Genomic DNA, 15594 nt, shown 5'->3' on the forward strand with positions numbered 1-15594 from the left:
TCTCTGTTTTCTTAAGGCAGCTCCAAAATGCAGTTATTTCAGCCTTGCTCACCCAATGTTTATTGACTTGATTATTCCCGTTATTCTTAGCTTAGCTAAATGGTATAGTTGTTGTGCGTTGACAATGGATATTCGGTTGCTTTCGTAAATACGCTCTGGCTATCTACACCGATTTCAGAGCACTCTCGTGTACCAGAGTGCAGAATAATTAATTTACGAGCGCTCAACACCCATTTAATATGGCTGGTGTCAGTAAACGTCCGCAAAAAAAGCGTAATGAAATTGTTTCAGCAGCACAATTACGGTCACCAATGCTCTGGTTAACACAAACTGCCTAACCAGCTCTGCTAGGGCGAGTAAAATGGTCAGAGTGGTCTCATTTGTGTCTGGAAGTAGCTAGCAAGCTAGCCAACGTTAGCTTGGGTGCTTGACTGCCGTTGTAAGGCCAGAACGCTCAAATCAACCCTAACGTTACTCCTCAGCCCGAACGTCCAGTGTGCGATCCGAGAGCGAAACGGTCTGAATTTACAAACTGACAACGATCTGAATTTATGTGTGCAGGCACTCCAGATTGAATTTAAGAACACATCCAAAGTCGAAAAATGTCTAACTAGTAATTTGTTATGCTAACTAGCTAGCAAGAGGTTGCATACAGTAGCAACAGCATCAACTTCTTGTAGAGAAAGCAAAGAGCTAGTACGCTCAACTGAAAGTTTGGTTACACTACAATTAGGGTGTGGAAATGTTATGCCCCTTAGATATTAATTTAGAATCCTTCAATCCACTTATGCTGAAGCCTACTCAAGACCGCCACGTTGTACAGCGCCATATTTGGACACACCTACTCATTCCAGGATTTGTCTTTATTTTTACTATTTTCTAAATTGTAGAATAATAGTGAAGCCGTCACAACTATGAAATAACACATGGAATCAGTTAAGAACAAATTCTTATTTACAAGGACAGCCTACTCCTTCCTTCCTGTCGGGGAATTGAACCCCGGGTCTCCCGCGTGCCTGCAATATGGAAGACTATCAAATGCTTCTCAAAGATGCCCTCTGGTGGTCAAACTAGCAATAACTGGCATTAACATAAAAAATGGCTGACAAATAGATAACGTGCCACAGAATGCTGCAGCAGCCCGCAAGGTGTCCTGCAGTATGACACAACTTTTAAAGGAGGAACCACTGTAGGCCTGATCACCGACAATGATGGTAGGTGGTAGGGCAATTTTTCTTCCCTTTTCCTCATCATTTTTCCCTTCCCTCTTTGTGTCACAAAGTGTAATGAATTCACACTCTAAAACAGTAGGGGGGAAACATGGTTAGATACTGTATAGTAGAAGGGAGGCCTCACACTCCAGTAGGTGGCAGTGTATGCACTTTTCAGTTTGTTGCAATCCTCCAATACAAATTTAAAGCAGAAGAAGGGCCCAAACAACCAATGACAGAAGACTGTTCAAGAACACCTGCTGTAAAGCAAAGAGGACCTGTACCCTGCTAACATGTGCTGACTAGACCGGAAGATGGTGACGGGGCCCCAAACATAAAAATCAGAATGTTTCAGATTAAAATAACGTACTGAACAATATGTGTTATTAAATGTACTAACTATAAGCTTCTGCTGCTCTATACTACAATTGTGCAGATTCTAGTTTCCACCTTCATCCTTTGCCTATATATTAACAGTATTGCAAACATTTTTGGTTCCTAATGTTAACAAAAGCTGTCTGTCATGAGATTTTTAGGATGCTTTATTATAAATAACTACACAATTAATGACTTATTTTTTAATATATGGTATTGTAGTGTTGGGTTCTCATTTGTCAGAGTAAATAACCCACGGACACTAGAGAAGCTTTAACCAAGTTTAATTCTTCCCAAAGGTTCTGTACAGCTGAAAATCAGACAGCAGAACATTTCAGACATCACAGTTTATATACATCCTACTTAAGACACTCCTCTTCCTTACAGTTTATGGCTCCACGGGAAACTGCTTCAGCACATTCTGCTACACTCTAGCCGTGTCTGAATCCTGGCTTAGGAAGGCCACCAAAAATCCTGAAATTTCATTTTCCGACAAGATAGAACTGCCAAAGGGGGCGGAGGTTAGCCTGCAGAGTTCCGTCATACTATCCAGGTCTGTGCCCAAACAATTCGAGCTTCTACTTTTTAAAATCCACCTTTCCAGAAACAAGTCTTTCACCGTTGCCGCTTGTTATAGACCCCCTTCAGCCCCCAGCTGTGCCCTGGACACCATGTGTGAATTGATTGTCCCCCATCTATCTTCAGAGTCCGTACTGTTAGGTGACCTAAACTGGGACATGCTTAACATCCCAGCCATCCTACAATCTAAGCTAGATGCCCTCAATCTCACACAAATTATCAAGGAACCTACCAGGTACAACCCCAAATCCGTAACCATGGGCACCCTCTTAGATATCATCCTGACCAACTTGCCCTCTAAATACACCTCTGCTGTCTTCAACCAGGATCTCAGCGATCACTGCCTCATTGCCTGCGTGCATAATGGGTCCGTGGTCAAACGACCACCCCTCATCAAATCAAATTTATTTATAAAGCCCTTCTTACATCAGCTGATATCTCAAAGTGCTGTACAGAAACCCAGCCTAAAACCCCAAACAGCAAGCAATGCAGGTGTAGAAGCACAGTGGCTAGGAAAAACTCCATAGAAAGGCCAGAACCTAGGAAGAAACCTAGAGAGGAACCAGGCTATGAGGGGTGGCCAATCCTCTTCTGGCTGTGCCGGGTGGAGATTATAACAGAACATTTACATTTAAGTCATTTAGCAGACGCTCTTATCCAGAGCGACTTACATTTTTAACCTTTTTTATTTTTTATTTAACTAGGCAAGTCAGTTAAGAAAAAACTCTTCTTTTCAATGACGGCCTAGGAACAGTGGGTTAACTGCCTTGTTCAGGGGCAGAACGACAGATTTGTACCTTGTCAGCTCGGGGATTTGAACTTGCAACCTTTCGGTTACTAGCCCAACGCTCTAACCACTAGGCTACCCTGCCGCCCCAGAACATGGCCAAGATGCTCAAATGTTCATAAATGACCAGCAGGGTTAAATAATAATAATAATCACAGTGGTTGTCGAGGGTGCAACAGGTCAGCACCTCAGGAGTAAATGTCAGTTGGCTTTTCATAGCCAATCATTCAGAGTATCTCTACCGCTCCTGCTGTCTCTAGAGAGTTGAAAACAGCAGGTCTGGGACAGGTAGCACGTCCGGTAAACAGGTCAGGGTTCCATAGCCGCAGGCAGAACAGTTGAAACTGGAGCAGCAGCACGGCCAGGTGGACTGGGGACAGCAAGGAGTCATCAGGCCAGGTAGTCCTGAGGCATGGTCCTAGGGCTCAGGTCCTCCGAGAGAGAGAGAAAGAGAGAATTAGAAAGAAAAAAAGAACAGATATAGCCCCAGACTTGACTGCCCTTGAATGCCCTTGACCAGCACAAAAACATCCTGTGGGGTTCTGCATTAGCATCGAATAGCCCCCGCGATATGCAACTTTTCAGGGAAGTCAGAAACCAATATACTCAGTTAGGAAAGCTAAGGCTAGCTTTTTCAAACAGAAATTTGCATCCTGAAGCACTAATTCCCCAAAAGTTTTGGGACACTGTAAAGTCCATGGAGAATAAGAGCACATCCTCCCAGCTGCCCACGGCACTGAGGATAGGAAACACTGTCACCACTGATAAATCTACGATAATCGATAATATCAATAAGCATTTTCAAACAGCTGGCCATGCTTTCCACCTGGCTACCCCTACCCCGGCCAACATCTCAGCACCCCCTGCAGCAACTTGCCCAAGCTCCCCCCAGCTTCTCCTTCACCCAAATCCAGACAGCTGATGTTCTGAAAGAGCTGCAAAATCTGGATCCCTAAAAATCAGCTGGGCTAGACAATCTGGACCCTCTCTTTCTAAAATTATCCACTGAAATTGTTACTAGCCTATTGTTACTAGCCTATTCAACCTTTCTTTCATATCGTCTGAGATCCCAAAAGATTGGAAAGCTGCCACGGTGATCCCCCTCTTCAAAGGGGGAGACACTCTAGACCCAAACTGTTATAGACCTATATCCATCCTGCCCTGCCTTTCTAAAATCTTTGGAAGCCAAATTAACAAACAGATCACCGACCATTTCGAATCCCACCGTACCTTCTCCACTTTGCAATCTGGTTTCCAAGCTGGTCATGGGTGCGCCTCAGCCACACTCAAGGTCCTAAACGATATCATAACCGCCATCGATTAAAGACAGTACTGTGCAGCAGTCTTCATCGACCTGGCCAAGGCTTTCGACTCTGTCAATCACCGCATTCTTATCGGCAGACTCAATAGCCTTGGCTTCTCAAATGACTGCCTCGTCTGGTTCACTAACTCCTTCTCAGATAGAGTTCAGTGTGTCAAACCCTCCCGCTCGACTAGTATCACTACTCTGGACGGTTCTGACTTAGAATATGTGGACAACTACAAATACCTAGGTGTCTGGTTAGACTGTAAACTCTCCTTCCAGACTCACATTAAGCATCTCCAATCCAAAATTAAATCTAGAATCAGCTTCCTATTTCGCAACAAAGCCTCCTTCACTCTTGCTGCCAAACATACCTTTGTAAAACTGACTATCCTACCGATCCTAGACTTCGGCGATGTCATTTACAAAATAGCCTCCAACACTCTACTCAGCAAACTGGACGTAGTCTATCACAGTGCCATCCGTTTTGTCACCAAAACCCCATATACTACCCACCACTGCGACCTGTATGCTCTCGTTGGCTGGCCCTCACTACATATTCGACACCAAACCCACTGGCTCCAGGTCATCTATTAGTCTATGCTAGGTAAAGCCCCGCCTTATCTCAGCACACTGGTCACCATAGCAACACCCACCCGTAGCACGCGCTCCAGCAGGTATATTTCACTGGTCATCCCCAAAGCCAACACTTCCTTTGGCCACCTTTCCTTCCAGTTTTCTGCTGCCAATGACCTGAACGAATTGCAAAAATCACTGAAGCTGGACCCTTATATCTCCCTCTCTAACTTTAAGCATCAGCTGTCAGAGCAGCTTACCGATCACTGTACCTGTACACAGCCAAACTGTAAATTGCACACCCAACTACCTCATCCCCATATTGTTACTTATCCTCTTGCTCTTTTGCACCCAAGTATCTCTACTTGCACATCATCATCTGCACATCTATCTCCAGTGTTAATGCTAAATTGTAATTATTTCGCCTCTATGGCCTATTTATTGCCTTACCTCCCTACTCTTCTAAATTTGCACACAATGTACATAGATTTTTCTATTGTGTTATTAACTGTAACTGTGTAACTTTGTGTTGTTGTTTTTGTCGCACTGCTTTGCTTTATCTTGGCCAGGTCGCAGTTGTAAATGAGAACTTGTTCTCAACTGGCCTACCTGGTTAAATAAAGGTGAAGTAAAATAAAATAAAATAGATAGTTATGCTGCTGCTGGAAACCCGATATTGTTTTTGAGGGGGGCATAGTGGTTATCTCTCGTGAATGCTTAAGCTACATGCCGGAGCAACTGTCAGATCAGCTGTATTTTTTCTCTCCTCGTGGAGAATAGACCAAACCACGTGCATTGTGGGGGGGGGGTAGAGATGCCTGATCTGATTATGGTTATACGTTTTCATTTTCATCACAGATTCTTTTGGTCAAACATTTTAAAAATGATACACAAATAATTCTATAAACATTTAAGGGCCCCTACCAGGCTAGGGCTCCACACCACCCTTGGATGGTGGGTCAGTGATTCACATGTCTAATAAGCCAGTTTGTCAATCAAGTTATCCCCTCTTTGTTCTCTGACACAATTAAACACAATGTTGTGTGTGGTTAGTCCCAGGAGCAAAGAGCTTCATCTTTTGGAATATTTGGCCATTGTATGGATGTACAATGTACACAACCACAACATGTTTGTAGCAGACGCCCTCAGGCATACAGATGTGGGGGCCAAAATCATAGAGACACTGACCTAGCAATTTGAAATCGGGCACTCCCCCTCATCCTGATGAACGACCAGCAGATGGCGTATGAAGGACTACACCTTCACCTCGGCGAACAGATACCTCTGTCCAGACCTCCAGATCTGTTACCGGTAAGTAAAGTAATATTTTTTAAGGAATCTGCCTAAGATACTGGGTGATATTTGTAGTTATGATAATTTCCTTTTGTATTGTGATTAGTGTCATAGTATTAGTAGTGGTGTAGGAAATTGTGGACACATCGTTGTGCACAGTGGGGAGCTCTGCTTCAGTGATTCATCTGGGATCATAGCCAGAGTTACCTGCAGAGTTTTTTTTCCTTCTCCTTACCCACACCTGTCTCCCCCTTGGGGTTATCCTGACTCAGTCTGAGGATGAGGGCCTTCAACTGTTGAATGACATGCTGAGGGAGAACAGCTTTGCAGGGAGAGGTCAGATACGACCAAGTAGTGGTATGGTGGTGACCCTCTTCGCTGTAGTCAATAATATCATGGGATGAGATGGTTGTCCCCTTTATCAGCAGGCAAAACAAAACCCAGTTGTAGCCAGGTTAGTGTAGTATAACAGTATATTGATGTGCAATCTATTAACTTATGCTTTATTCTTAGTAACTGTTATGATAAAAGCAGGACTTGCTGATCAGTTTTAGGTTTTTTAAATGACATTTGCCCAGTCCATGTTTGGGATATGTTGTTATTTGGGATACATTTTCCCTTATTTGACACCAACATGTAATAGTACAAGACATTGTTCAATTACATATTTTACCCCAATTACAGGTTAAGAAACTCACGGCTGTCACGTCGTGTATGTAGGCGGCAGGGAAGTCAAGCGCAGGAGAATTAAACTTGGTATAAATGGAGTATTTTAATAACTTAAAACCTGTTGAGGACAGAGGGCGCTGTTTTCACTTTGGGGGAAAATCGTGCCCAATTTAAACGGCCTCGTACTCAATTCTTGCTCGTACAATATGCATATTATTATTACTATTGGATAGAAAACTCTAGTTTCTAAAACCGTTTGAATTATATCTGTGAGTAAAACAGAACTCATTTTGCAGCAAACCTCCTGACAGGAAGTGGAAAATCTGAAATCGATGCTCTGTTCTAGGCCCTGCCTATAAATGTCTTTGATATTTATTAGTATACATGCACTTCATACGTCTTCCACTAGATGTCGACAGGCAGTGAGAGAAGAAATGGAGTGTATAACTTGATCTGGGGTCGAATAAAAGCTCTCGGCATGACGTGTCACCAGTTTCCTGTTTTCTGGAGAGCGTGTGAAGGGACCTGGTTTTGCCTTCTGAAAAGCTGTCGTTATAGACGACTAATATCTCCGGCTTTGATTTTATTTGATACATGTGACAATATCATCGTAAAGTATGTTTTTTCAATATAGTTTTATTAGATTATTGAAATTTATTCGGGACGTTAGGCGTGTTGCGTTGTGTGCCTTTGTTCAGGAAGGAGAGCTTCGCGCTACTTTGCTAGCTTTCCGTGCTAATTGACTGGAGAAGAGGACATTCTAAAACCAAACAACGATTGTTCTGGACAAAGGACCCCTTGTACAACATTCTGATGGAAGATCGTCAAAAGTAGGACCCATTTTATGATGCTATTTCATATATCTGTCGAACATGTGAAATAGTCGTTTGCGCCCAGATTTTGGGTACTCTCTCGCTATAACTAAGCTGGATGTCGTAATTAAGTTATTTTTAGAATTCTAACACGGCGATTGCATTAAGAACTAGTGTATCTATCATTTCCTATACAACATGTATTTTCTAGTAACGTTTATGAATAGTTATTTGGTCAGAATAGTTGAGTGTCATAAAAATATCCGCACATTCTGGGAAAAAGATGCTACGTTAGCACAATGTATAACCACTGATTTCAGCTCTAAATATGCACATTTTCGAACAAAACATAAGTGTATGTATAACCTGATGTTATAGGACTGTCATCTGATGAAGGTTTATGAAGGTTAGTGAAAATTAATATCTTTTGCTGGTTTATTCGCTATCGCTAACGTGCCTATTGCTATCGCTAACGTGCCTTGATGAATGAATGCAGTAGTGTGGTAGGCTATTGTAGTAAGCTAATATAATGCTATATTGTGTTTTCGCTGTAAAACACTTAAAAAAACGGAAATATTGGCTGGATTCACAAGATGTTTGTCTTTAATTTGCTGTACACCATCGATTTTTCAGAAATGTTTTATGATGAGTATTTAGGTATTTGACGTTGGTGTCTGTAATTACTCTGGCTGCTTCAGTGCTATTTCTGACGGTAGCTGTGATGGTAGCTGCAATGTAAAACTGATTTATACCTCAAATGCACATTTTTCGAACAAAACATAGATTTATTGTATAACATGTTATAAGACTGTCATCTGATGAAGTTGTTTCTTGGTTAGTTTGGTTGGTTCTTGGTTAGTTAGGTTGGCTTTGTGCATGCTACCTGTGCTGTGAAAAATGTCTGTCGTTTTTTGTATTTGGTGGTGAGCTAACATAAATATATGTGGTGTTTTCGCTGTAAAACATTTTAAAAATCGGACATGTTGACTGGATTCACAAGATGTGTATCTTTCATTTGCTGTATTGGACTTGTTAATGTGTGAAAGTTAAATATTTCTAAAAAATATCTTTTGAATTTCGCGCTCTGCCTTTTCAGTGGAATGTGGGAGGAGTTCCGCTAGCGGAACCCCGGTGCCAGACAGGTTAAAACAAACTCCAAAACCAAAGTCCATAATAAAATAAATGTGGGTACAATATATATAATATATATTATATAATCCACCGACAGGTGCGACCACGGCCGTTGTGGAACGGGTAAGGGTTGTAACTTACCTCTGGGCAGGTGTCTAGGAGCCTTGCACTGAGCGCACACTGAGCAGGAGGAAACATAAACCCTTACGTCTCTTTCTAAAGTGGGCCACCAGTACCTCCCACTAAGACAGCGCACCGTCCGACCGATCCCAGGATGACCAAAGGAGGGTGACGTGTGGGCCCAATAGATCAGCCGATCGCGGACAGCAGACGGAACGTACAGACGCCCAGCTGGACACTGAGGGGGAGCGGGCTCTGCACGTGACGCCCGCTCAATGTCCGCGTCCAGCTCCCACACTACCGGCGCCACCAAGCACGAGGCTGGGAGTAGGATCCATGGACCGCTCAAAAAAAAAAAAAAAATATCAGGAAAAGTGACAGACACAAATATATGTGCGACAGAGGGCTCTGGGTGAGAATGGTGCCGACTCACCTGGGGTGGCGCAAGAGCGCCCTGCCTACTGCCTTGATTCCCAGAGGAACCAACCCGGAACCGACCAGCAGTGTGCCCTCTGCGGCCACAGATGGTGCATGAGCGGGAACCCCCTCCGGTCTCCCTGCGCACCGTCCCGCCCAGCTCCATGGGTATCGGAGAGGGGGTGCGGGAGGATGGAACCACTAGACCCCGATCTGGACGTCCGCGAGTAGCCAGCATGTTGACCAGCCGGATGGACAGATCCACCAGCTGGTCAAAGGTGAGGGTGGTGTCTCTGCAGGCCAGCTCCTGACGGACATCCTCGTGTAGACTGCAGTGGTAATGGTCGATCAGGGCCCTGTTGTTCCATCCCGCGCCGGCAGCCAGGGTCCTAAACTCCAGAGAAAACTCCTGCGCGCTCCTCGTCTCCTGACTCAGATGATAGAGACGCTCACCCGCCTCTCTGCCCTCGGGTGGGTGGTCAAAAACTGCCAGGAAACGGCGGGTGAACTCCTCAAAATGGTCCAACGCCGCATCTTCCCCTCCACACACGGCGCTGGCCCACTCCAGTGCTTTCCCGGTGAGGCACGAGACAAAGGCGAAAACCTTCTCAAGGTCCGATGGAGCTGGTTGGACCGTGGCCAGATAAAGGTTTAATTGGAGGAGGAAACCCTGGCAGTTGGCAGCACTTCCGTCGTACCCCCGTGGCATGGGTAGACGGATCCCACTGGCTTCAGGTGGTAAAGGGGCGCCCAGGATAGACCCCAGTTGTGCTGGTGGAGGCAGTGGAAGAAATCCCTGTCTCCCACAGCGGTCCATATTCTGGACAACGCGATCCATGGCGACGCTCAGATGGTAAAGCTTCTCCGTATGCTCCTGGACGCGTTCCTCCAGCTCCATGTCCGGGGTATTTTCACCTGCTGACTTCATATTTTGGTCAGAGATTCTGTCACGTCGTGTATGTAGGTGGCAGGGAAGTCAAGCGCAGGAGAATTAAACTTGGTATAAATGGAGTATTTTAATAACTTAAAACATAAACTCCAAAACCAAAGTCCATAATAAAATAAATGTGGGTACAAGAACCCGACGCACACCAATCCATAGAACATGAACATAACAATAAACAATCTCTGACAAGGACATGAGGGGAAACAGAGGGTTAAATACACAACAATTAATGAATAGGATTGGAACCAGGTGTGTAAGAAGACCAGACAAAACCAATGGAAAATGAAACATAGATCAATGATGGCTAGAAAACCGGTGACGTCGATCGCCGAGCACCGCCCGAACAAGGAGAGGCATCGACTTTGGCAGAAGTCGTGACAACGGCCTACTTCGACTGACTGTTCAGTCGTCGAGAGTGTTGGGTACTCCACTATCGGGAGGAGCTGCCAACCCAAGGGAACAACACAAAAAACTTTGTGTAGGCAGCAATGCGGGTCCTTAAGGAGAAAATCCTCCAGATGACAAAACGTTGAAACTCCCTGCCTGATTTGACCTGCTGACATGCCGCCTGGAGGCTGGGTGACTGAAGTTGCTCTTGGCCGCTGGAAAACGTTCCAGTGCTCACATTTTCTGGCCCAGGAGAGCAACGTCAACCCATCTGACATCGAGCAGGTAACATAGTGATGAATACAGGTTTGTAATATTACAAAAACCCATTGTGGTCTTTTTATTATTTGTTGTATCTTATAGCTCACATTATAAGTTGTCTATCCTCTCTCCTAATGTCTGCAAGCTGAGGGAGAAGCAGTACAGAGTTAAGGGCACCACACCAGGCCAGACCTATATTGTGGACATGAAGATGGACCTCTGCACTTGTCCAGTTGGGCACACAGGAGCTCCATGCAAGCACCAGGCTGCTGTGGTCCTGGTCCAGATATACAAATGCCTGTCCAGCAACTTCCTCCCGACAACAATGGAAATGAGGGCTGAGTTGCTGAAGATAACAGGAGGTAAAATAGTGACTATTTTATTATAGTTGATTGTTAGACAATCATTTATGTTTGTATTTTATGTACCAAAGCAGTGTGCTGACATTGATTTTAAATATATCTTACGGCAACAATACCTCTGGATTTTCTGCAGCCATTGAGATAGGCAATTCTGCCATTAGATGGTGAGTGAGCACATAAAACAGACAGGTTATGAATATGAGGCAACAATACAGAATGTCATCTTTTATTTCAGGGTATTTGAATAGACATCTATTTGAGCATTTCACAATGAAAACACATGCAACTAGTTTGAAGAGTTTCAAATGGCCATTTGAGGAATTCATAAGCATCTGGACAAATTAGTGACGTCCCAGCCCAGCTCGTGACCTGAAGAAATAACAAGTTTGATGCAGTCCGTGATGAATTACCACAGCTATGTTACTTATTTGCTTCATAAAATGATACTACAAAGTATATTTTGTTTTATTGTTCAATATATATACAGTATATATTATGTATTTAACAGCTATATTTCAGACGATGCAATGACTTCATAAGATACATCATGTAATCATCTGTACATACAGTATCTATACTCTAGACCACATATGTCAGAGTCAAGGCCCGCGGGCCACATCCGGCCCGCGAGAAGGTTTTTTACGGCCCCTGGGATGATCTTGATTTATTATTAGAACCGGCCCGCAGACCGCAGCAAGCCGGCAGCCCGCAGATCTTTTACACGCACCAATACTACATTTCCCACAATGCAACGGTGACGCACCGAGCAGTAGGCTGCTTCATTTCAATATTTATTGGCACAGCAGTCGTCAGCATCACAGTAAAATTAACTTTCAGATACCCATCAAAAATGGCAAAACGGAAGGTGGACACTGAGAACCGGGGGTTTCAAACAAGGTGGGAGTCGGAGTATATGTTCACGGAGGTAGCTGGAAAACCTGTGTGTCTTCTGTGTGGAGAAAGTGTGGCGGTACTGAAAGAGTATAATCTGAGACGACATTATGAAACGAAACACGCGGACAAAAACAAGAATATGGACATGGAACAAAGGCTACAAAAGGCTAGATTTTTGCACTTTATTTTATTGTATTTCAATCCAATTATATTTTAAAAATATTTCAGTTGAGTGGATGATAGAAAATTGCTATTATTGTTTTTTTCTTTGAAGTAAATTTAGCCCACTTTTGCTAAAATAGAAAATATAGGCTACTGATGGTGCCTTGAATACCGGTTTCTTTCATTTAATGTTCATGTTATGGGGATTTTTATATAAAGGAAATTTGTCTTTTGTGTCTGTTGAAAATTAAAGATTACTGACAGAGCCATAAGAAAATATTGCTTTATTTATCTGATCATATTGGAATATATTTGTTAGGTTTTCAGTAGGTTCAATTAGGTTCACTAGACTATATGCGTCATTTAAAAATGTTTCAATGAACATTCGAACAGTCCGGCCCTCGGCTTGTAGCTAAATTTTTTATTTGGCCCTCCGTCCATTTGACTTTGACACCCCTGCTCTAGACAAACAATCTTCTGTTTATGTCTAGACTAACAATGATGTTACTGCACTTACTTGACAGACATAACCACTGGCTTGGTGAGGGACGATGCAACCTCCAGTTCTCCTGACCACCAGCCTCTCGCTGTGCGTACCTCCAGTTCTCCTGACCACCAGCCTCTCGCTGTGTCAACCTCCAGTTCTCCTGAACACCAGCCTCTCGCTGTGCCAAACGACTCAGAAGAGGGTGAGTACATAAGGCAAGAACTTCAAAGAATTTGCTATTTTCTGTTATAGGAGAATATAAATGTATTGCTACAGCCCATACAATACCAGTCAAATGTTTAGACACACCTACACATTCAAGGGGTTTTCTTTATTTTACTATTTTATACATTGTAGAATAATAGTGAAGACATCAAAACTATGAAATAACACATGTGGAATCATGTAGTAGCCAAAAAAGTGTTAAACAAATCAAAATATATTTGAGATTCTTCAAATAGCCACCCTTCGCCTTGATGACAGCTTTGCACACTCTTGGTATTCTACCAACCAGCTTCATGAGGTAGTCACCTGGAATGCATTTCAATTAACAGGTGACCCTTGTTAAAAGTTAATTTGTGGAATTTATTTCCTTCTTAATGCGTTTGAGCCAATCAGTTGTGTTGTGACAAGGTAGGGGTGTTATACAAAAAAAATAGCCCTATTTGGTAAAATACAAAGTCCATATTATGGCAAGAACTGCTCAAATAAGCAAAGAGAAATGACAGTCCATTACTTTAAGACATGAACGTCAGGCAATTCGGAAAATTTCAAGAACTTTTTTAGTTTCTTCAAGTGCAGTCGTAAAAACCATCAAGCGTTTTGATGAAACTGGCTCTCATGAGGACCGCCACAGGAAAGGAAGACCCAGAGTTACCTCTGCTGCAGAGGATAAGTTCATTAGAGTTAACTGCACCTCAGATTGCAGCCCAAATAAATGCTTCACAGAGTTCAAGTAACAGACACATCTCAACATCAACTGTTCAGAGGAGACTGCGTGAATCGTGCCTTCATGGTCGAATTGCTGCAAAGAAACCACAACTAAAGGACACCAATAAGAAGAAGAGACATGCTTGTTTCAAGAAACACGAGCAATGGACATTAGACGGGTGGAAATCTGTCCTTTGGTCTGTATCCAGATTTGAGATTTTTGTTTCCAACCGTTGTGTCTTTGTGAGAGTAGGTGAACAGATCTCCGCATGTGTGGTTCCCACCGTGAAGCATGTAGGAGCAGGTGTGATGGTGTGAGGTTGCTTTGCTGGTGACACTCAGTGATTTATTTAGAATTCAAGGCACACTTAACCAGCATGGCTACCACAGCATTCTTCAGTGATACGCCATCCCATCTGGTTCCCGCTTAGTGCTACTATCATTTGTTTTTCAACAGGACAATGACCCAACACGCCTCCAGGCTGTGTAAGGGCTATTTGACCAAGAAGGAGAGTGATTGAGTGCTGCGTCAGATGACCTGGCCTCCACAATCACCCAACCTCAACCCAGTTGAGATGGTTTCGGATGAGTTGGACGGATGGTGGATGGTTTCGGATGAGTGAGGGAAAAGTAGCCAACAAGTGCTCAGCATACGTGGGAACTCCTTCAAGACTGTTTGGAAAAGCATTCCAGGTGAAGCTAGTTGAGAGAATGCCAAGATTTGTTTAACACTTTTTTGTTGACTACATGATTCCATATGTATTTCATAGTTTTGATGTCTTCACTATTATTCTACAATGTAGAAAATAGTTAAAAAATAAAGAAAAACCTTGGAAGGAGTAGGTGTGTCAACTTTTGACTGGTACTGTATATACATCTGTATATCAACAGTTAATGAGTTTTTATTAACTAAATGTCCCAGAATAAACCCTTTAACTCAAATCCAATGTAATGATACGGTTTGTCTAGAACAGTTTAAGTTTCCCTCATCTATATCATGTGTTTATCTTACAGACATTCTGCCTGATTCACCTGACCTGGTGGAAGACATGCTAAAGGGTTTCAGTTCCTTGACCAAGGATGACCACTACATTGAGGCCCTGGTAGAAATGGCTGAACAATACTGAGCAATGAAAGCAAACCCATCAAGGCTGGTGTCTGCAATGCATTGCTTCGGCGAAGCCCATGTCAGCCCAGCAGCCAAGAGAGCAGCTTGACATTCCGGGCACCATTATTTTAATTTAATTGTTTTATTTCACCTTTATTTAACCAGGTAGGCTATTTAAGAACAAGTTCTCATTTACAACTGCAACCTGGCCAAGATAAAGCAAAGCATTGCGACACAAACAACAACACAGAGTTACACATGGAATAAACAAGTGTACAGTCAATAACACAATAGAAAAAAAGAAAGTCCTATATACAGTGTGTGTAAATGGTGTGAGGAGGTAAGGCAATAAATAGGTCATAGTAGCAAGTAATTACAATTTATCAAATTAACACTGGAGTGATAGATGTGCAGATGATGACGTGCAAGTAGAAATACTGGTGTGCAAAATAGCAGAAAAGTAAATTAAAACAATATTTGGATCAGGTAGGTAGATTGGATGGGCTATTTACAGATGGGCTATGTAAAGCTGCAGCGATCGGTTAGCTGCTCGGATAGCTGATGTTTAAAGTTAGTGAGGGAAATATAAGTCTCCAGCTTCAGCGATTTTTGCAATTCGTTCAGGTCATTGGCAGCAGAGAACTGAAAGGAAAGGCGGACAAAGTAGATGTTGGCTTTGGGGATGACCAGTGAGATATACCTGCTGGAGCGCGTGCTACGGGTGAGTGTTGTTATCGTGACCAGTGAGCTGAGATAAGGCGGGGCTTCACCTAGCAAAGTCTTA

This window comes from Salvelinus namaycush, chromosome 40, assembly GCF_016432855.1.
Source record: "Salvelinus namaycush isolate Seneca chromosome 40, SaNama_1.0, whole genome shotgun sequence".
NCBI classification, from domain to species: Eukaryota; Metazoa; Chordata; class Actinopteri; order Salmoniformes; family Salmonidae; genus Salvelinus; species Salvelinus namaycush.